Source organism: Eptesicus fuscus, chromosome 17, assembly GCF_027574615.1.
Source record: "Eptesicus fuscus isolate TK198812 chromosome 17, DD_ASM_mEF_20220401, whole genome shotgun sequence".
NCBI lineage: Eukaryota > Metazoa > Chordata > Mammalia > Chiroptera > Vespertilionidae > Eptesicus > Eptesicus fuscus.
In genome coordinates, this window is record NC_072489.1 from 53,008,286 (window position 1) to 53,032,045 (window position 23,760).

General features: G+C 38.6%; 1 protein-coding gene across 1 annotated transcript in view; it reads left to right on the plus strand.

Annotated features, from left to right (window-relative positions):
• The window catches only part of ATRNL1 (attractin like 1), a 449,173-nt gene that overhangs the window by 208,532 nt on the left and 216,881 nt on the right, over positions 1-23,760 (plus strand). The window lies entirely within an intron of this gene.

Below are 23,760 nucleotides of genomic sequence, written 5' to 3' on the forward strand. Positions count from 1 at the left end.
TTACTGATATGTGGGCACTCCTGCTGAGGATTTAAGTTATTTAATTAGCAATTAGTGCTAAACAGAAATGCATGTCAAAATTATGGAATCCAAGGTTAGTTCTATTTTTTGGAAAGTATCAATTTTGATTATATACTTAAGCAGCATTCACAGAATGAAGACTATTTTCATTGTAATATTTTGAATTAATGAAGAAGATTACCATGAAGAGAAAATAAATATACTCATTTAAATTTGTTTTAAAATATCAGATGTAGAGATGATATAGTACATAAATGTAGAGTTTTAAAACATAAATTCTCTACAAATAGCGCAGTATATTTTCAAAGGACTATTTTACTATGTACATCCTGATAAAATGAAAAAGTGAAAGAATAGCTTAATAAGGTGGAACTGATTAGATTGGACATTTGTATTCCTCTGTGGGTGTTGTTTAATTGTCCATGAGATTGAGTTGTTAAGAAAGCAGATTAATATAAGTAACATAAAGAAGAAAAATAAGAACATTGGAAAAGTTTTACTTTGTACAATTCTTAATTATAGGTTGCATTTTTGGGCTTGTGAAATATGTGTACTTTGGAGAGGAATTTTAATTTTACTTGTATCAGGTTATGTTCTATTTCACAAATCATTTGGTGGCTTTTATAAGAATAAAGCATTTAAAGAAAAAACAGGAGGACATAATAGAAAGTACATATTGATAGAAGGGCTATGGAATAGTCTTTTAGGATTATATAATTTAATAAGTTTAGCTTATGTCTTAATCAATTTAGGTATACTCATGAAGGATTTCAGGCTACTGTTTTTCAAGTATTTATATTCCAATACACATCTTTATATATAAAAGGCTAAGTGTCTGTCCAACCAGTAGCTATGATGTGCAGTGACCACCAGGGGGCAGACATAGGAGCTGCCATGATGCACACTGGCCATTTAAAAATAAACAGCACTATGGACCTGGCACCAACAAACCAACACTCAGCTTCCCTCAAGTGGGAAACAGGCCCAGCCACCACCCCAGAGCAACACCCCACCAAATCGCAGCCAACATTGCCAAGACCCCATGGCACAAAATGCAGCCCAGAGCCCAACCCAACCTGGAAATGGTCTCTGTGGGCGCCAGGTAATGACGTCACGGAGCAACGTCCAGTTTTCTCTCCCTAGCGACTAGCCTCCTTAGAGTTTCTTTAGCCCAGGAATCCGACTTGCTTTATAGTCAGGCGCAAATATTTTACAGTTTAACAAATGTTTGTGAAGCGTTTTCCTGTGCCTCATCTCATTTGATCCTCACAGAAGTCCTGGAGTAGGTAGATAGGAGACTCAGTAGAATCCTATTTTCTTTTCATTAGCAAGATGCGAATAGCGATATTAAAATATTTCTTATAATTAATTTCCTTTCAATGTGCATGAAACAATGCACCAGGACACTAGTCCTATATAATAAAGAGGTGGTATGTAAATTAACCCTCAAGCCCTAACAAGATGGCTGCCTATGACCAGGCTGGCAAGGGGATTAGTGAGGGATGACCAAACGACTGAACAAGCAGGCTGAGTGGGGTGACCAGGCTGGCAGGGGGAGCCATGAGGGGCAACCAGGTCGGCAGAAGAGGGCAGTGAGGGAGGGGACGCGACCAGGCTGGTAGGGGGGCAGTTAGGGGCGACCAGGCCAGTGGGGGTGGTGCAGTTGGGGGCAACCAGGCTGGTGGGGGGCAATTGGGGATGATTAGGCCAGCAGGGGAGGGCAGTAAGGGGTGACCAGGCTGGTGGGGGGGGCAGTTGGGAGCGACCAGGTTGGCAGGGAGGGGCAGTTAGGGATGAGCAGGTTGGCAGAGGTAGGAAGTTGGGGGTGACCAGGCTGGCAGGGGGGCAGTTAGGAGCAACCAGGCAGCAGGGAGGGGGCAATTGGGGGCGACCTGGCCATCAGCAGAGGGCAGTTAGGGGCGACCAGGCCGGCAGGGGGGGCAGTTAGGGGTAACCAGGCTGGCAGAGGAGCAGTTGGGAGCGACCAGGCCGGCAGGGAGGGGGCAGTTAGGGGCAACCAGGTCAGCAGTGGGGGCAGTTAGGGGCGATCAGGCTGGCACGCAGAGGCAGTGAGGGGCTATCAGGCTGGCGGGAGGGGGGGGGGCAGTTAGGAGCCACCAGGCAGGCAGGCAGGTGAGTGATTAGGAGCCAGCAGTCCAGGATTGTGAGAGGGATGTCCGTGCCAGTGATATAGGGATTTCTATAGGATGTGTTAATGAGAGCAAACTCTCCTTAGGATTTTCAAGTACTAGGTAAAACTTTTGAAAATTTCTTAAAAGCGTCAAGAAACTAAATTGACAATTTTAGTTTTTGGAGACTTTCATGAGAGCTATATTTTCCAAACAAATGGTTCCAAAACTTTGTCTGCACCTGCATCCTTGCTGTCTCAGTTACTGTTCTGCAGTTGCTCCTCGCCCCAAAGAAGTACCTAACAGTTTTATTTATTAAATAGCTTAAAAAGTATGAAGACACTCACCAATAGCTTAACAAGTATTTTTAACCTTATGACTTAACTACCTGTTCAAAAAATACAAGAGAAAAGTATTTCATTCTTAACTAACCCCTATCACTTGGGATATATCTGTCTGCGGGACACTTCACAGCTTTTCAACCTTGGATTCAGATCATGCTATGCAGACTCCCTGTTCCATCTTGATTTCTGTGGTCTTGCCTTTATCAGAGCAACTGCTGAAAATTCAGCCTCACAAAAATGTGACAATATCAAAGGAATGCAGCACAATCTAATATTAAAGTTGGGATCTCCTTGAAACAATCACTTATGCAAAGTATCTAGAACTAATATCACCCTGTATACATGTATTATTTGATGACAGTTTTGCCTGTTGGGTTGATATTCTAACAATCATTATTTGCTCTACCATTTGTAGTATTTCCCACTTTGTGATAACAGAATTGGGGCTCAGAAGTTAGTTGCTATGTCCCTGACTTGCCAGAACTCCATTCCTGCTTCTGAGAGCAATTTAATCCAGAAGAATTGAGGCTGTGGATGCTGAGGGAGATGGAGATGACCCTGTATGCTTATATTTCCTACCTCAAAGAACAACCTCTTGCAAAAGAGACTTCAGTGTCCCTAGATCAAAGCCCCTCAAGCAGCCCCAACTTGCCCTATGGTCCTTATTTAACCGATCCCCACACCTTCCCTCTCACCTCCAGAATTTGTCCCAGCCTGCCTTGCTGAGCAAATATCTTATTCATAATTCCTACCACATGGTATTTCTCCATTCCAGTTGATACTAGTGATGGACCTGAAACAAGATACCGAACAGCACTGACCCTTCTTAATTAGGTTGGATTTATATAATTCAATAGTTACACACACACACACACACACACACACACACACACACACACTACACTACTTTTGTTAAGAACATATTGAGTATATTTAAGGAAAACATAAACATGATGACTTATATAACCTATAAAATGTGGGTTGAATTTTTCCCAGTGTTTGTTGTTTCAGGGGGAATAAAAAGGATTAGAAATGTTACCCTTTATAAGTTTCTCAGTAGCCAAAGCACCATAGGTTCATTTGAAACATCAGCTGTTCTGGTAATTATTGTACTTAGAGTTAACAGTAATTTAACTCAAATAATTTATTTTTGGTCTCTATACTGCTTAAGCATCTGTCTGTGAATTAGGTTTATAATGTTTCAGTATGTTCTTGTTTGTGTTTGGCATATTTGGTTCTGTTACAATAATGAGATAAGGCCATAGATTTTCTAAGCAGTCCTCTGACAATATTCAATACACTTACTCCCTTAGGCAGCAAATTATTTTAAGTTGTTCTCAAATTTCTTTAAGTTATTCATATTTGATACTAGCAGTGAACTTACAAATCAATTTCTAAGAGTGGACAAAATAAATTAAGTCCAAACTGAAACAAAAATAAGTAAATTGTCACAGAGGAAAATATTTTGTTACTGATTCATAGCTATAAAAACATTTCCCTAGCGTAATTTATGACATTATTTTGGGCTTACATATATGAATAAGAGGGAATATATCATCTAGCACCTATATAAGAGTCATTTCCTCATATAGAAATCATCAACAAATATGGTATAGAATTCTCACGATTAGCCATTCTTGAAAATCCTTGGCACATATATGTTTCATATCCTGATGTTTAACATGTTTTTTACCTTCATATAACTTTCATACTTTATACTTGGCTGATTAGGCAGATAAATTAGGTGATTAAAATTTTTAATGAAGTGAAATTCATTATAATTAACAATTTTTAAGTAAACAATTCAGTGTCTTTTATTTATTTATTTGTTTGTTTATTTATTTATTTATTTTTTTAAATATATTTTATTGATTTTTTACAGAGAGGAAGGGAGAGGGATAGAGAGCTAGAAACATCGATGAGAGAGAAACATCGACCAGCTGCCTCCTGTACATCCCCTACCGGGGATGTGCCCGCAACCAATGTATATGCCCTTGACCGGAATCGAACCTGGGACCCTTCAGTCCACAGACCGATGCTCTATCCACTGAGCCAAACCGGTTTCAGCCAATTCAGTGTCTTTTAGAGCTTTCTCCAGGATTTGTATCCACCGCCTCTAGCTAGCTACAAAACTTTTCATCACCAAAGAAATAAAACTGTGCACCAATTAAGTAATTGCTCCCCATTGGCCCCTCCCCAACCACCAGATTCCTGGCAGCTACCCACTTAAGTTGTCTCTATGGATTTACCTATTATGAATATTTTATATAAATGTAACTACAACTTTTGTGTCTGGCTTCTTTCACTTAGTACAATGTTTTCAAGATTCATTCCAGCTATATCCCATGTCAGTACTTCATTGAATGTGCATACCACAGTTTGTTTATCCATTGATGGACATTTGGACTGCTTAATTCCTCCAATAATAAACATGTTTGTCAGGATGGTTGAGTGGTCTCAAATTCATTTTTAAAGAATAGGTATCAGAAGTTTCAGTGATCACTCTGTTCATATTCCCCTGTTCAGAATTTAAATACTAGTTGCATAGGATTCTGAGAAATATGTGCCTTAATTATGCAATCTGGTATTTGTCTAAAATCCAGGGAAAGTACCACCATATTTTTATGAATGGGATAAAGAAAGCAAAGAATATTAATGCCTGATGATTTTTCTAGGATCTTCAGTGAGTAAGCAAGTTGCCTTTATATATGAACTTCTTACCTGCTATACTAAAAATAAAAATAGAGATCAGAAAGCATTTGAGAGCTTTTAAAGAATCTTTTTGGCATAGGAGAGCAACTCTCATTCACTTAAATATGTTGCTGATTTTATTTATCTTATCAAGCTATCTACTTTTACATGTTGTGATAATTTTGGTATACCTTGAGAATGATAAAAAAAAAAACCAATACTATGAAGGGAATATTTATCTGGTGATGGAATAAGCTCCATTATTTATTTGTTATTTATTATACTAGAAAATCCTAATAGGTAGAGAATATTGAGACTATATAAACATAATTTTTTGATAAGGCACAATATATAAATAATGTAAAACCAAGGTTTAAAACACCAAGTTAATATTATAAATATAAATCCTAGGCCGTAAAGCTAACATTTCAAGAGAAAATCTTCTTGTCCATTACTCATTGCAAAAATGCACATATCTTTAATGGGAAACCACTTTTATCATGAAAAACAGAAGATGTGTGAGTGCTAGTTTTGCCTATGCTAATGACTATTATTATCACTAAATAAGCTTGTAGATTTGGTTGTTTTGGGACTCATCTGGGACATTGTTTTTTCTATTTGTATGATTTTGGTCTATAGATTTACATTGTTAGGAAGCAAGCTTAATTCTCTTCTTCTATAGGACTTTAGAGTCATTTCAAAGGCATGAGTTGAAATGGTTTGGTAGCAGAGAATATAGTCATGGGTTCTGATTAAAAAATAAGCTCAGTAAGTATTACTAATAAACGATTACTTGCACTTGTTTCTAATTGTTTCTGAGGTAAATAGAAGGAATAATAGTATATTAGTGTTGACCCCCAAGCCATCCTATTTAGGTGTGTGACATATGCATTTTCAAGTTGTAGATATTGCAAATAGGAGCGATTATGTTTTCTTCTTATTAACACTTTGGCAACAAGTCCTTTATATTCTAGAAATAATCAAACATAGAGATCCTGTAGTACTTTGACACTACTGATGCCTTAGGACATGAGTAATGAGAGAAGATCTATATTTGATATTAGCTGTGGGTAACATAAAAAATTTTACCTTTATTGTCTTTTTTTAAATAAATCTATCCTCAAATCCTCAAATCTATCATCATTACCATAATACTGAAAAAGAGGGTGGGGTTAGAATGATATGTAATATCTTGATAACGAAATATTAATGATAATTAAGATCTGAAAATTAAAATTGCTATCTATGAGAAAATCAGCCAAACTAAATTTATCCCATAAAACACATTAAATATATTCAACATTTGATATACACATATAACCTGGTTATTATGCACTTTTATTTTCTTTGCCAAATTATCTTTACCATTTCTAAGTCACTACAGTGAAACAGATTTTCCATTTTATGCTACACAGTAGCAATTTATTAGTGTCCATAATGGGACTTGAATTCAATCAACCATATTAAACACTGACCTATTTCCAGGATTTTTCAAAGAATAGTGATGCATATATTTGGATTTTGATAGTCTCAGAATCTGGAAAAAATATTTTATGGATGATAAAATTCATACTGGAACAATGAGTTTAATTGACCACCAGACAGTAAGCAAATAAGATGTCAAAAATCTGTATAATTTAGTAGTCCATTAAGCCTAATGTAGTTATAGCCCACATAAACCAAAGGATTTGAACAGAATTGTATTATAGATAATCATCATCAATTTTTACTCTCTAATAAAATTTAGAGAAGTGCTTGATCTAAAAGATTATAAAACTACTTGATTATTTTACTGTATACAAGAAATCGTTATGCTCACAGGTTTAAAATGTAGATGCAATTGATCAATTCTAGAGAGATTATACATCCAAATTTGAAAAATATAATTATTATTTATTAAAACATCTTTTCATGATGTTTTAGACAACTATGTCTTACGTGGGACATAAATATCATCTATAATAATAAAAGTGTAATATGCTAATTAGACCGGATGTCCTTCTGGACGACCTTCTGGACGAAGCCGGGGCTGTGAGGGCTGAAGCATCAGGCCTCTAGTTAACTATATAAAAAAAAAGTAATGGATTGGACTGTATTAAAATTATTAAGATTAATAACCTTTCTTCATCAAAATACCTGATTAAGATAGTAAAAAAAAAAATAAGGTACAGAATGAGACTATATATTTTCAATGCATAAATCTGGCAAATGACTCATATTCAGAATATGTAAACAACCTTTTAAAAATCCATAAAATAAGATAGTTTGCCCAGTAGAAAATGGGTTAAAAAAGAAAAATTTGAATAAATACTTAACAAAAGAGGATATCCAGATACCCATAAGCATATGTAAAATTTTTCAGTTTCATTAGTCATTAGGGAATGCAAAATAAAACCATGAGATGACACTGCACATTAACCAAATGGCTGAAATGAAAAAGGTAGACAGTACCAATTGTGAAGGAAGTGTAACTACTGAAACCCTTAATCAGTGCTACAAGAGTGTATATTGCTATAACTCCTTTGGATAACTGTCTGGCAGTATCTATTAAAGCTGAGCATATGCATACCTCATGACTGATAAATTCCACTCTGAGATATATATCCAGTATATCAGTTGGCAAACATCAGTTTGGTGAAAATGCATGAAAGAATGCTCATAACAGTTAGTAAAACCTGGTACTCAGGTCATCAGGTACCCATCAATAGTTAGAATTTTTTAAGTTGGTAATGGTTTATTCCAACAGTGGCGCACACACGATGGAAAATGAGTGATCCGCTACAATTCCATATAACAATATATGTGAATTTTATAAGTGTAATGACCACTCAGGGGGAAACAAACCTAGAAACATAAATACTCTATGATTCAGTTTATTTAAACTTAAAGAAGACAAAACTAATTCATATGTTATGTCAGGTTAGTGGTGTCTGTTTAAGGGGCCTTTTTCCTGGAAGAGGAATAAAGGGGCTTCTAGGGTGCTGCCACTATAGGGTTTCTTATTCTGGATCCTGGTTACCCAGGTATGTTCAGACTTGGTTTGGAAAATCACTTGAGTGGCATACTTATGATTTATGGACATTTCTATACTTTCTGCTTTAATAAATAATTTTATAAAGTATTTGGTATGGACAGGTGATCAGCAAAAAGGATCCAGTCACAACAGGGAGACCATTCTAGAAGCTTCTTTGTCCTGTGGGGTCGAAGACTATCCTCCTCACACAGAGACCTGGAGGCAGCCCGGAGACACCACTAGTGAGATAGCCCCATGTCCTTGTCCCGCAGAGAGGGATGGCCCAGGGGTGGGGGATCCCTTCCACCTCCGCGGCTCTGCTCGCTGGGACCAGTGGCGGCCCCAGAAGCACCACATACGCCACACAGACCAAAACTGTACATGGGTATTTTTTAAATAATGGCTGCTGTAGCATGAACATTTGTGTCTCTCAGGCCTGTTTGGGATCCTTTATTAGTTAAATAATGTGGTAATGTGCCCAGACGGCATGGCTCAGTGGTTGAGCATCAACATATGAACCAGGAGGTCACCGTTCGATTCCCAGTCAGGATACATACTCGGGTTACCGGCTGGATCCCCAGCGTGGGGTGTAAAGGAGGCAGCCGATTGATGATTCTGTCTCATCATTGATGTTTCTGTCTCTCTCTCCATCTTCCTTCCTCTCTGAAATCAATAAAAATATATTTTAAAAAATAATGTAGTGATGCAAATTTTAGTAACCAAAGGAATTTGTATCTCTCTCATGGACCAGTTTCATGTAGACACTCCTGCCAGTAAAGTATTTCTCTCCATCTAGTGAGTCCAGGTCCCTTTTCCTTCCATCTGTGGCTTCCTGTTCCCTGATCTGCAGAGCAGAATGGTGAATGTATGATGGAGAAGGCACACCTGCTTCTTTAAAACATTGGCCTTGAATTGATACACAGCCTCATCTGCTGCATTAGCATGAAATAGTAATAAACTGCCCTACAAGAGTAGCTTCATCCATTAGTGATAGCCGGTCATCTCTGGCACAGCCTCTTCTAAGGTAGTTTATCACTCTAGGTCTTTTCTCATTATGTGGCCTTGCAATTTGGTACATTAGCAAGTTTGGTGAAATTTTGTTTTAATTTAGTGAAGCCGCAAAACAGCAACCAACACACTTTGTATAGGACATTTATTTTGTGTAAGTTCTCATAGTGCAAAGAGTCTTTCTAGCATGCGAACCAGGGCTGTGTTTGCCTCTAGCATCTACCACTCTCTCCTCGTGTGACCTTGGGAAATTATTTAACCTCTCCAAGCCTGTACCTCCTCATTTATAAATTGAGGGGGTGTTAGATCTGCAAAGGTCCTTTCAATGTTAAAATTCTCTGATATCTGAGTTATGCAAATTTTAAATGTGTATAGCGTTATTTTTGTTTCACTTATTTGTGGCCTTCATTTAAATGAAATATAATGTCATTATCATTTCAAGTCCATTGTCCTCGCCAAAAGAGCAAAGATTTTGTATTTGTATTTATTCATGCCTAGTTAAATTTAACCGCAACATGAAATAAATGATTACCTGCTTGGATATAATTTTATAATAAGGCCTCTGAAGGTCGTTTGAAATACTGTGCTAATTAATGTTTTATTTCCAGCCTTCCTTAATTATTCCAGCCAGATGGTCCTTTATTTATGTTATTGCTAGAGGTTTCCAGCTGAGGTTGTTTGATTGTTGAAGAAAAATATGTGATGGCACCATAAGATAACTGTAATTGAATTGTTAGGTATGTTAGAGCATTTGAGCCTTCTGTCCCAGTTCCATCCACATCTGGGAAATAAGTTTGTTAACAAAGCTCTTTGACACCTCCTCTGACACCCGAGTGCGATTCTGAATGTGGAGCAGAATTCAAATGGGAAAATGACTCTGCATTTTATTGTAAAAGGAGGCACTTTGCAACTATCTCTCTGTGCAAAATTCATTTTGTGAATGATAAAAAATAAACTTTGCAATAAGTATACTTTTAAGGACATGATCTGTTTTCCAATATCCTAATAACTTCAGGAATAAGCTGTTCCATTAAGGTCAGATTTAAAATTTGTGCAGATTAACCACCATTTAGGAAGCATTTAAATGGAATTTTTATGGCACAGAACTTCAAAAGCCTAAATGAATTATCAGCTGAATAGATAGTCCAATAAAAGAAACAGACTTGAAGTGGAAGATAAAAGTGATAAAGTGACAGTAAATTAGAGAATAGAACTTAAAGCTCCATTGTTATGAAGAACAACAATAGACCTCCTGAATTATCTATGTTTCTTTAGAAAGTATCTCTTCTCCTTCCTTCACTGTGAGTTTTAGAATTACTAAATAAATTAATAGCATTTGAGCTGGAAGCTTCTATCAGCCAAATTACATAGGGATCCTTATTAACATGGCCATTGGCAACTTAACACTGGACCATTTTCTTCCAAGTGAACGTGATTTCATTATTGTAGTACTTAAGCTGTGCACATGCAGAATAAATCAGTTCAATGACCTTCTTCCCAACATGTTCAAAGACTTTAAAACCTTAGAGTATGCAGAGCAGATGCAATTGGCCATTATTGTCCGAATGTCTTGGTAGTTCAGTCTATATGCTATTTGTTCATGTCATGGAGGCTGTGTTTTCTTGTCATTGCTTCTCATGATTTATATATAAATACAGTTTTATTGTTCAGAAGACTGTTTTCTTTAAATCAAGGTACTGTTTGAATATAACATACTTAATATATTTATTATTAACGATTAAAGAGGTATCAAATCGGTGACATTATTTGATACTTAATGAAATGGTCAGAGCAAAACAATTAAGGAACTCCCAATAGAGTGTATATACATGCACATGCACAGATATTTGCTTGAATAAAAACATGGACTATGGATTTAAAACGATTTTTTAAGAAACTAAAGAGGAAAGTAGACTATAAAGGAATTGGACTGTTGTTGTGTCTTCTTTTTTATTTTTCTGTCATTTTTCTTTGTTTTGCCAATTAAAAGGAAGTGGCATACTTAAGTCAGCCATTTTAAAAGCACCGAGTGCTGCTTCATAGACAACTGGAGTGATGTTTGGGTGTTTCCTTATTAACTGGTCCCCTTTCTGCCTTTTGGTTGGTTGGTTATTCCCACCTGGATAGTTTCTCTCTGCAGTAAGCAGGCTCTTGGAACCAATCAGTGAAGCAAGTCTCCTGAGGTGTACCCCTGAGCCTTTTGAGTCTAACCTTGTGGAACACATGCTAAGAATCTCCACATGCGCCTCAGTAAGTGTACTTAGTTCAGGCTGAGGGAGGTCAGCTGGACTGTGGTCTTGGCTTGCCATGGAAAAACACTGAACCCGAGTCCTTACTTCAGCCATTGGCTACCACCTGGCTTATAAGGGGAAGACCAGTGTCCCCAAAGTCAGCATGAACGAAAAGAAAAAGTGTGTTTGGAAAGATGGCCAGCACATTCATGAAAGTCATAGATGATGAAAAATTAGATAGGGGGCCTTTACATAAGCATCTTGCTAGGAATTATTAAATGTGCTTCTGTTGGCGTTTATTGAGAGGATGAAATGGTACCTTTGGCCAATATGCTTTATTTTGAAGTTGACTTTTCTAGTTCTCTTGTCATTTACCAATGGTTGGTTAGTGCTGAATTTATCCCCCTTCTACATGGTAACAGTATATAAGTACTGCACATGGAAGTTATAATTGGCCAACCAAATGATACTAGCAGGAAATAGATGTTTAGTATGGACTCTTCAGTTATCTACTTTGTGATCATGAAGAAAACTACAGTTTTCTTGTTTAAAGGATTTATAAAATAGTTTATAAGAATTTATTTTTTTTCTAGACACCCAGGGACCATCTTGTTAACAAATTTGTTGTAGATTTTAATAAATCTGTGCTACAAAGTAGAATCCTAATAATTGTTAGTAAATAATTTGCAGTTTTAGCCTTTTATATCATTTTGAATATTTTTATAGTTTTAAAGATAGCATTTCTCTATACAAACGAACCTGCCAGAAATCATTATTTGTTTAACATGTAACTGATATAGTCTAAGGACATTTAGAGCATGTATATTTTGTATTTTTATTATGTATTTGAGACGGTAAAATCGTTCATCATTCTCAATTGCTAGAAAAGATCACGGAATGTGATGTGAGCTAACAGGCAGATGCCTAGAGAAGTCCTGCACTGACCAGCAATAGGTCCTAATGCACATTTGTCTCTAATACATAAAACACGTACTTTCCCCATCGGTTTGTGAAATGCACATGGCCAGTGCCAGTGAACACGGACAGATGGCTTGCAGAATGGAAGAAATATTTAGGTGAACCAGAATAATGGAAACATGTATATAGCCACACCTGTTAATTGATAATAAAATATCACTGATTTTCTTAAAGGGTAAAACCTTAAAGAGGCAGGATACTCAGGGTCTCATATATTCTAAAGGTTCAGAATGGAAGTATACTATCCTTTATACATTTTATTTTTAAGAGACTTACAGCACATATAGATTAAATATTTGTTTGTAATGTTGTATTATAACTGACAAAGCCTAAAAACCAATAGATTAGAAATATTTTCTATTTGTTTATCTAAATTTTATTTTGATAAAGATAGACTTTTTCTGAATTTATCTTATTTTCTAAATCATTGGTCACTTATTACAGATGAAGTATTTATTAGAAGCATATAGTACATGTAGAGTTCCCTTCAATTTAGCAAAATAGAAAGTCTTTGCCTACCACTTTAAATATTGTATTATATAGTTTCTAATTTAAAATTAGAGCAGAAGCTATTGTTTAGTCATATTTACATAACAGTTTATGCTCATCACTGTGTAAAATAATTATAACACTAAAACTGTAAACACTAAATCAATAGGTAATCTAATAAATGCAAGCAACTGAAAAACACATTTGGCTCATAAATAAAACGCTTCAGATTTATGACGCTGAATTGAAAAGCTTTCATGTGCTTTTGTTTTTTAGCTCCGATATATGCCTTTTCAAAAATGTTATACTGGCTGTTTACAAATACGCTTTTATATGTGAGGTTATGCACGTGTAAGTATTCATCTGAAATGATTACATTCATTTATTTTGGCCATTTGTGTCTCCTCGTGGCGTTCGGTATGAGATTCACACTTATTAGCATCAAATCAAAGGTACTAAGTGATGTGATCATAGTTACCTCCCCCAGACCTACTGCTCAATATGTTTTTCCTGCCCGATTCTCCCCACCTTCTCCCAGAGTCATACTGGCTTTGTCCTGAACACACCAGGATTTCTTTTTTTCCAGATCTGTTTGCAGCTCTCTGTTTAAATGTTTACTAATCCCTCCAGCACTCCATTCTCTTAAAACAATAGCAACAGTTTCCTTATAATGCAGTGGTCGCCAACCTTTTGGACCTTGCGGACCACAGGTTGGCCACCGCTGTCTAATGGACCTTCAGCTGTGAGGTTGCATTGGCCCCTGGACGATCTTCCGGGCATGTCAGCCCTCAGTCTGAGCTAAGGATTGTGTGTGCTTCCCCGGCAGTCTGCACTACCCCGGTATGTGACGTGTCACACCGTTACAGACTTGCCTGTCGACTCATCCCTCCCCTTAACTCTCTCAAATCAGTGTTTGCAAAGATGATGTCTTTTTTAATCTTCCTGTCTCCAAAATAATACAGCACAGTGCCCTGGTACATAGCAAGCACTCAATAAATGTTTGTTTCATTAGTGTTTATCAAACAAAATCATGTATAAAGCCCACCTACAAATGCAATCTTAAATGTGCCTACGTTCACATCTTTTTATAAGCATCATTTCTGGGTTTAAATAATGTATCTTGAATACTAATGTTAAATATGAATATCTCTGGTGTCTCTTGTGGGACAATGAAATAGCCCAGTGTATGGCTCCCTGGAAATGTCTTTATCCTCAGAACTGAATGCAATTTATAGTCTAAAACATTTTCTTCATTATCGACATTTTGTCAAAATAGTGAATATTTTTGTGATTTGCACATGGAAGAGATGGCATTGCTTTTGTAGGCAGAATAAAAATCTGTGGCTTTCTAATAAGTCTGCTTCTCACTCCTGTCATTCTCATTTTCTCCTTGGCTAGTTTAAAATATTACTTGGAAAACTATTGTTTAAATATTTATAGTTGCACTTTTCATCTTTTAAGTGAAATTTTAATTTCTTGAAGTAAGAGACTGTGTTCTATGTAGCTCCTGGCATGGGGCCTTACATGTACTTGGTGTTCATGTTCGGCTGAGTATGAGAATTACTGGCTGGAAACAGAATAATTTTTATTAATGCTTCAAACGAGATGAGATGAATTTAAGATGACCACAAATTCTTCGGCATTACTCAACAAGAAAGGTGACATTATGTCCCCTCAACTCAGGGTGGGCTCTGTGATCATTTTTCTAAACCTACACTGTGGACGTGACACTGCGAAGTCCCAGGCCCAGGCCTTAAGATATTGGCAGCTTCCCCTTTTTGTCTCTTAGAATGCTTGCTCTTAGAATATTTGCTCAGGGTAAGCCAGCTATCATGTAGGAAAGTCTGTCTTCCCTGAGATCATCAAGCTGTGAGGAGCTCAAGGCATGAGATAGAACGAGGTGGTGGGGAGAGGAAGGGAGAGAGAGAAAGAGAGAGAGAGATGAAGGGAGAGAAAGAACTACCAAGAAGCAAGATAGCAGATAATGTAACTGAAAAGCCATCTTGGAAATGGAATGTCTAGTCCCAGTTCCCACAGGTGACAAGAGATGGGTCAGAGATGAACCACCTGTCCAGGTTGTTCCAAAATTTCCCAGTCACAAAATTGTGAACTAAGTGTTAGTTTGTTAAGCTACAGTGAATAACCAGAACAAAAGGTAATAGCTTTATTTTTTATTTTTTAAAAAATATATTTTATTGATTTTTTTACAGAGAGGAAGGGAGAGAGATAGAGAGTTAGAAACATCGATGAGAGAGAAACATCAATCAGCTGCCTCCTGCACACCTCCTACTGGGGATGTGCCTACAACCAAGGTACATGCCCTTGACCGGCATCGAAACTGGGACCTTTCAGTCCGCAGGCCGATGCTCTCTATCCACTGAGCCAAATGGGTTAGGCCAAAGGGTAATAGCTTTAGACAATACATGGAAATTTTAGCATAGTTTAGTCTCTACTTTATGAATAAAATGTATAGAAATGTATTTTCAGGGCCATTATTTTATTTTATTGACAGCCACTCACGTTGTTGCAAGTGTCTTTACAGTTTGAAGAAGAATGGATCATGAATATACTTTTAACATTTTTTTGGCGACCGTCATATGTTGCCAAAAGTTCCCTTTTATAGTTCTCAATAATTAATAAATTATTAAAATTATGTTTTGTTTCTTTAAATATTAGCATGAAAAGTATTTGAGGGGCTCTAAAGAATAAAATTTTAGGGGATAAAGTAGAATCCAAGATGACGATCTCATCTTTTACAAAATTTGTAAACACTTTCTTTCATTTGGTTCTTGTTCTGACTTAATCTTACACCTTCGGGCGAGCCTAAACTATTTAGGTGGCAGCAACATGAGGGAGAGCGATTAAGGCAGCACACAGCTGCACACGGCCTGTAATCCACACCAAGGACTTCCTTCCACAAATTCACGTTTAAAACTGAACATGATGAGACAATATGAATCAACGAAAACTTCGTTTGTTTCCCTGCCAGGGCGCAGGTCAGTAGAGGAGCAAGAACACTTTGAGCTGCTTGGCTCAATTAAACCTTTTCTCTCATTTATAACTGAAGTCCTTCACCTGGTCATTTTATCCCTTTTCTACTGCAAAAATCCCTCCCCAGATTCCTCCCCAAATTCCTCCCCAAATCCCTCCCCAAATCCCTCCCCAAACCCCTCCCCAAATCCCTCCCCAAATCCCTCCCCAGCTCCTCCGCTAAGTGGGGAAATGAGCCTGGCCATATGTACTGCTGGTGCTAAATATTCTCTGTCTGCACATGGGCTTTCTCATTACGGTGTATTAGCATGAGTCGGTCACATGACCACGGGGACTGGGAATAGCACCTCTGCTGTTTGATATTAGCCAGACCGTCTGCTGTATTTGTTGACTTCCAACAGCGTTGGCTCATACCACCCTCGTTCTTCCAAGAATTTAAGCCAGTGATTCTCTACTCCATGCCATTATAACAAATATTTTATAGCGGCCCCTTTATTAGCATGAGATGAAACTTATTACCAATATAACTTACATGAATACATGATTGTAGAAAATGGTAAATGCCCTAATGTGAAAGAATCATAAGCCCAGCTGGTGTGGCGCAGCGGTTGAGCATCATCGTATGAACCAGGAGATCAAGGTTCAGTTCCCAGTCAGGGCACATGCCCGGGTTGTGGGCTAGATCCCCGGTGGGGACATGAAGGAGGCAGTTGATCAGTGATTCTCTCATCATGGATGTTTCTATCTCCCTCTCCCTCTCCCTTCCTCTCTGAAATCAATAAAAATATTTAAAAATAAAAAAAATAAAATTGGGTTGTCCTATTTAAAAAAGAAAGAAACATGAAAGGGAAGTAATTTATAAAAAATCACTATATATTTTTTAATAAATGATTGTATATGTCTATGCAATAAAACATAATGAAGTAGTCAGATACTTTCATCTATTCATAGAATTACCACAAATACGCAGCCACAGAGGCTGTTGGATCTGTGACTCATCCATAAGAGCAGCATTACAATATAGTGGTGTGATTTTCTGAATTGGTTTGTGACTCATGGTAAAGTTAGGATCAAAGCCAAGAACAGTCTTCTCCTAAAATACATGGTACTTGCATTCAGGAAATTTCATTGTTAATAACAACTGTCCAAAATGTGTACTTAGTGTTTATATAATAATGTAGTTAGGTGTTGGGCTTAGTTATTATAAATGGATGCTTGGTAAGACATTGGGATGTCATGCAGGAATCAGGACAGTTGGTGGTAGGGAAATGTCTTGTGCATTGAAGGACCTTCAGAATCTCCAGCTTCTGCCCATTATATGCCAGCCCAGTCATATCTCCCATTCAATGTAACAGTTCTCACAATGGCACACACCCAGCACATTTCCATAAACACCTCTATGGGGTGGCACTTCTACCAATTAAGAGGGTTTAATCTCCAGCATTTACAGGGAACTCATACAACTCAACAAAAGGAAGATAACCCAATCAAAAAATGGGCAATGGACCTAAATAGATATTTTTCGAAAGAGGACATAAGGAAAGCCAAGAGACATATGAAAACATGCTCAGAGTCACTAATCATCTGAGAGATGCAAATCAAAACGACAATGAGGTACCATCACACACCTGTAGAATGGCTATCATCAACAAATCAACAAATGACAAGTGCTGGTGAGGATGCGGAGAAAAGGGAACCCTCGTGCACTGCTGGTGGGAATGCAGACTGGTGCAGCCACTGTGGAGAACAGTATGGAGTTCCATCAAAAAACTAAATATGGCCCTGACTGATTTGGCTCAGTGGATAGAGCGTCGACCTGCGAACTGAAGGGTCCCAGGTTCGATTCCGGTCAAGGGCATGTACCCTGGTTGCGGGCACATCCCCGGTAGGGGGTGTGCAGGAGGCAGCTAATGGATGTTTCTCTCTCATCAATGTTTCTAACTCTCTATCCCTCTCCCTTCCTCTCTGTAAAAATCAATAAAATATATTTTTAAAGAAACAAAACTAAAAATGGAATTCCCATTTGACTCAGTGATCCCTCTTCTGGGAATATATCCCAAGGAACTAGAAACACCAATCAGAAAGGATATATGCACCTCTATGATCATAGCAGCAGAATTTACAATAGCTAAGATTTGGAAACAGCCTAAGTGCCCATCAGCAGATGAGTGGATTGAAAAACTGTGGTACATCTACACAATGCTGTAAAAAGGAAGAAACTCAATACCATTTGCAACAGCATGGATGGAGCTGGAGAGCATTATGCAAAGCAAAATAAGTCAGTCAGAAAAGATAAATATCACATGATCTCACTCATTTGTGGATTATAATGAACAACATAAACTGATGAACAAAAACAGATCCAGAGACAGAGAAGCATAGATCAGATGCTCAAACCTCAGAGGGAAGGTAGGGGAGGGTGGGGGTAAGGGGAAGAGATCAGCCAAAGGACTTGTATGCATGCATATAAGCCTAACCAATGGACACAGACACCAGGGGGATGAGGGCATGAACCAGGAGAGTAATGGAGGGTAAGGACACATATGTAATACCTTAATAAAAAAATAAACTAAAACTGTCACAATAAAAATAAAATGCTAACTGTTTTACCTAAAATTTCCTGTTTCAGTCAAATACTATGTATTCTTATAAAAGCCACAATAAAAATTGCACTACTAAAAAAAAAAAACAAAAAAAACTTCTGCTTTAAACACTTGCTTTTCTTTTTCATCTCTGTCTATGCCCCAGCATCTTGCTGACAATACATGCTTCCTGAATTCTCTGGGTTAACAACACATATAATTTCTTTTAACTAAAAAAAAGTTACCAAACTTATGTAATGACATAATTATTTCCCTTTATGGCATCTCTTAGCAAATAAATACAAACAAATTTCATCCTTTTAATGCTATACCTTTAAGGTGATATTACTCATTTTATTCTAAATTTAGACTCAGTTTTCCCTTTTCCTCCTCCTTTCCCTCTCTCTCTTTCTTCCTCTCTCTTCCTCAACCCCCCCCCTCATTTATATTACAACCTTGTTATGGAAAGAGCACATTTTGTGGGAGAGATGAGGATCGGCAATATGGTTGTAGAAGTTCTCAACATAAGGTGATCATTGAAGTGAAGGAGAGGTTAAGATAGGGCAGCCAGGGAGGCAAATCAGAAGACTATCATTGTATCACATGCCAGGAAGAGGATAATTTAAGAATGCTTTTAGAAGACAAGGTACGGACCGAGAAGATCTCAGAGAAAGAAACAAATACAAGTTGACATCTGTAAAGATATATGTAGTATGTATGCATGTGTGTACGTTAATGGAGGTGTCTTGAAGTTAAAATGGTAATGAACACAGGAAATGATGCATTAAAGAGTCAGGAAAAGGAGAATATAGATTTAGATTCATGAGAAAATAAAGAGGAGCAGCATCCTAATTATCACTTCATGCTGCTCGTCCTACCAGCCTGAGCCCTGAAAAGACAGAAGCTGTACATCTCTCCGTAACCTCAGCACATAAAACATTAGGTAGGCAATACCAGGGTCCTCTGTATTTTAGTTGGAGGGAAAAAAGGAACAAAAGAGTTCATTACCTCAGATCTTTTCCAAGATCCCTAGCCAATATTTCCATTCTATTTCACCCTCAAAAACTCAAACATATACTATATTTTATCTATATAAAAATGTATAAATTATCCATCTTGGGCATAAAGTAACAGCTTTGAAAGTTTTGAATTAGCATTAAGTGTATAATTTTAGTGTTCTTCTCATATGCACTAAATGAAAAAAATGAGAAATGTGAGACATGAGGTAATCAATATGGTTAAGTTTAATAAAATACAAACTAAAGAACCTATCTTGTTTCTACAGTGATATCAGTAGATATGTGACAAAGATCTCCTCAATATATGTGCCCCAGTAGTAAAAGTAAAGTGGTTATGTGCAGATAGCTTCTGATTTCTTGGCCCTATAGCTCACCTGTTCTTTTTTATTGATTCCAACAGACTCAAGTCTGCTTACATTAGATTAGACTGTATACCAACCACACGGTTCTGTCATACCAAAATTTCAAACTTAATAAATGATCAGAAGTAACCTAGATTCTATAATAATAAATCATGATATAGTCCATGGAGCTTTGCTTTGATGACTCAAATAAAATAAAATTTCATCTCATCATTGGTCGTGGGACATTATTTTGGTGGAAGTATAATGTAAACTCTTTGATCATTCACATGCTGTGGGTATTGTCATCCTTTCTCTCTAAGGTGTATTGAATATCACATATTCTTAAAAGTACATTTTGAGGATTTTTGATAAAACACTTGAAATATTTTGAAATACCATCTGACTTATGAATGTTGATGCTGTCCCTTATAAGAGAGTTTTAAAACATCAAATGTAGTTATTCTTTAAATGATAGGAGAAGATAAGTTTCAACTACCTGGTCATTCCAAAGATAGGATTATCAACTTGATGGTCAAATGATTTCTTTTCTTGTCGGCAGACTTGTATTTGCTCCTTTGTCCCTAATACTAGCAAGCCAATCAATGTCTGACAAATGTACCTGTCAAAAATCTACTCTCCTTGTTTGTCTTGTATATTCTCTGCCTTCTATGGATGATACTGGTGGGCCATTTCCATGATTATTATCAATAGTTTTCTTAGTCACCACTAGTCTTGCAAAATATCCATCATCAAATGGATTATCACAGTCCCCTGGATCCTCCGGATGTGCTTTTTTTTGCATTATATCTTCATCTATTCCTCATCTATTACTCTGTCAGCTGACTTACCTCTCAATAATTCTCCTGACCAAGTTTTTCCCTTTATGTCTATCTGCATCCACCTGTAATAGGGTTTTTTCCCTGTGTATTTGCCCTACTCACCAGGGGTTCTACATTTCTAGGTATGGGGAAGTCTGTCTGTATATCATCACGTTTATACCGGCAGTTTCTTATGAACTTGCACCTCCATCTCAAACTAGAGGTCCCCTGCTGATAGATAATACAGTCTTGGTCCTTCTTTTCAAAGTGAACTTTCTTAGTTTATTTTCAAGCAATTTCGGTTGCAACCTTATATAAGCCTTTACCTATACCTAGTTCAAGTTCCCACCTTAAAGAGCAATACCATCATCAGTCTTTTCTCCTTCATCTCTGCCAAATTATATATTTGTTTTGCCAGCCAATTGCTCATTAACTGACAGGCTCATTTTTGTTCCTTCATGTTAGGTTTTTAATTTTTTTTTTTAAATATTAGGTTAACTTGATTTTCTTTTTCTCTTGAAATTAGGCTAAAATTTTTACTTTTAACATTTAAATTTAGATTTCAGACCTGTCATAAGCCAGTGATGACTACATCAACTGTCAGGCTTTTAAGTTCTTTTAAAAAAATATTAGGTTAACTTGATTTAGAATTTAGAGTTTCAACTGCCAACTACGCCAACTGTCACCAGCACTCTGGCCGTGAGTATAGTCTCCTGTAAGTCACTCCATGTCCTGATCCTCAGATAGTATCAGGGGTGCCTGATTGAGGCCGGGACCCTAGGTGGTCACTTGGCCCTCTAGGTTCCTGACGCCAAGTAACAATAGTGAGCCAACAGAGGTGACTGTGCTGCTGACTTCACTCTTCTTACTTGCAGGTTTAATCCAAATTACAAACACATCAGAACACACACACACAAGTATCGGGGGTTAACGAACCGAAAATCCAAGGTCTCAAATGTCCTGCCCGGGCTGTTCACAGAGCAGTGGTTACTGGTCAGTCGGAGTCACAGACACCTCGGTGTCCAGGGGCCCACGTCTTGCAGGGAAGACCCATGAACTAGCTCGAGCAGCAAAGCCCAGGAATAATCAACGGTCATCAAGCCAGACAGACACATGAGCTGTGAGCACGGCTCACTCTCAGGAGTGCGAAGAGCAAGTGTCCCTGCTCTTAGTTTCCCTTTTACCTTCTTGTGGAGCTGTCTCCCTTCATCCGCACTTGTTAGATGAGCTGTGGTCTCTGAGATGAGCCCTCGAAGACCAAATCACAATATTGGGCAACATCCATGAAGATCTTGGTCATCGTTATCAGTTACTTATATATATATGGATGGGTTGCCTCCCTTTTGCTGGCAGCCCAGGACTCGGTCGTTGGCCTAGACTTCTATGTGTTCAGATGATAAGTTGGAGTTAGTGATCCTAACTCTGCTCTCCACGAGTCCTCTCACCTCGCACATGCGTTTCTGGCATTGCTCTCACCGCAGCTGTTTGCGTCCAGCCTCTCGCTCATCTTCCGTACCACGTGGCCGGCCTCCCTGGAGATCAGCATCTTCAAGTTCAGCTTTTAAAATTCAGGCAGTGCTGCTTGACCTTCCCAGCATCTTTGACTATGGCCCTGCGTTGACCGTCCACTGTTTAAAAAATTATATTGGATTCACTTTCGTCCTTTTGATACACTTCTTGTTCATGCATGACCTACAACATACGCATTTTAGGAAGAACCGGAAGACCCTCCTGACCACCCAGTGTTCATCCTCGCTTGCAGGCTGACGGGGAGGAGCACGCTTGACTGTGGCTAGAGGAAGAGTCTGAGGTCTCACCATAAGGCTGCCCAGCTTGGAGGCTCTTTTCAGGGGTGGGTCCCTCCGGGGCTCCACCCCTGCTGCTGGTGCTGCTGCTGCTGCGGGTCTTGTGGGAGCCCTGAGGGCGATGCTGGAGGGTTGGGCTGGGATGGCAGTCCTTGACTCCAGGCTGGTAGGGAAGGTGGTGGTCCTTGAGTCTAGACGAGCTGGGGGAATGCTCATGCTCGCAGACTAGCAGGGGGAGTGGGCATGCTTGACTCTAGGCTGGCAGGGGGAGTGGGAATATTTGACTCCATGCTGAAGGGTTAGTGGGCATGCTTGACGATGGCTGGTTGGGGGAGTGGCCATGCTTGACTCCGGGCTGTCTGGGGGAGTGAGCGTGCTCGACTCCATAGTGGCTGGGGAGTGGGCTGGTTGGGGGAGTGGGCATCCCTGACTCCCAGGCTGGCAGGGTGCCTGGCAGGGTCTATGGAATTAGGCCATGATGGCAGAACTTCTGGGCTTGAGAAAGCACCGCAGTTGGTGTCAGAGGAGGGGCAGGGTCTTGCCCTGATGTGTGGCCCTTCTTCTTGGTTTTTGTGGTATCTAGCGTTATGTACAGCCCCATGCCGTTTTGCCTTACCGATTGCTCAACCTCGTCCTGTTTGAAGCTAAGGTTCTTAATTACTTCTGTTACCTGGGAGTCCAAGTCACCCCAGGGCAGCTCACTGTATGGCCTCAGTTCCTCCTCCTGGCTCATGTTGACCCATAGGTTTTTCATATCTTCAGGCTTGGTCTTTGGCTGGGGTTGGCAGTCATTAGTTTTTTGTTGTGTGTGGGTGTTTTTTTTTAAAGTTGTTGGCATTCTAGAGACATAAAGGGTGGCACACTCAATATCTTTCTCTTCATTTGCCCAAATATCTTCCCCACAAATGGAAATTTCTTCATCACCATCTTGTAGAGAATTACCCCTAGGCTCCATATGTCAGTATTTGGGGCGTAATAGGATAGGAGCTTCATGATCTCTGGGGCCGTCATGGAAGGTGCTCAATTTCTGTACTGAGGCTAAGTCTGCTACTTTGATGGTCATGTTGCCGTCTAGCAGTATGTTCTCTGGCTTCAGGTCCCTATGTACGATGCTCCGCTGGTGACAATACTGTCCCACTGAGAGCACCCGGAGGAACCCTGGCTCCGCTTCCTCCTCGGTCATGGGCTGTAAGAAATCTAATAAGTGTCCTCTACTTGCGTGTTCCATGAGCAAATACACTTTGTCCTCGGTGGTAATGGCCTCATATAACTCTGTAATGTTTGGGCAACTTAAACA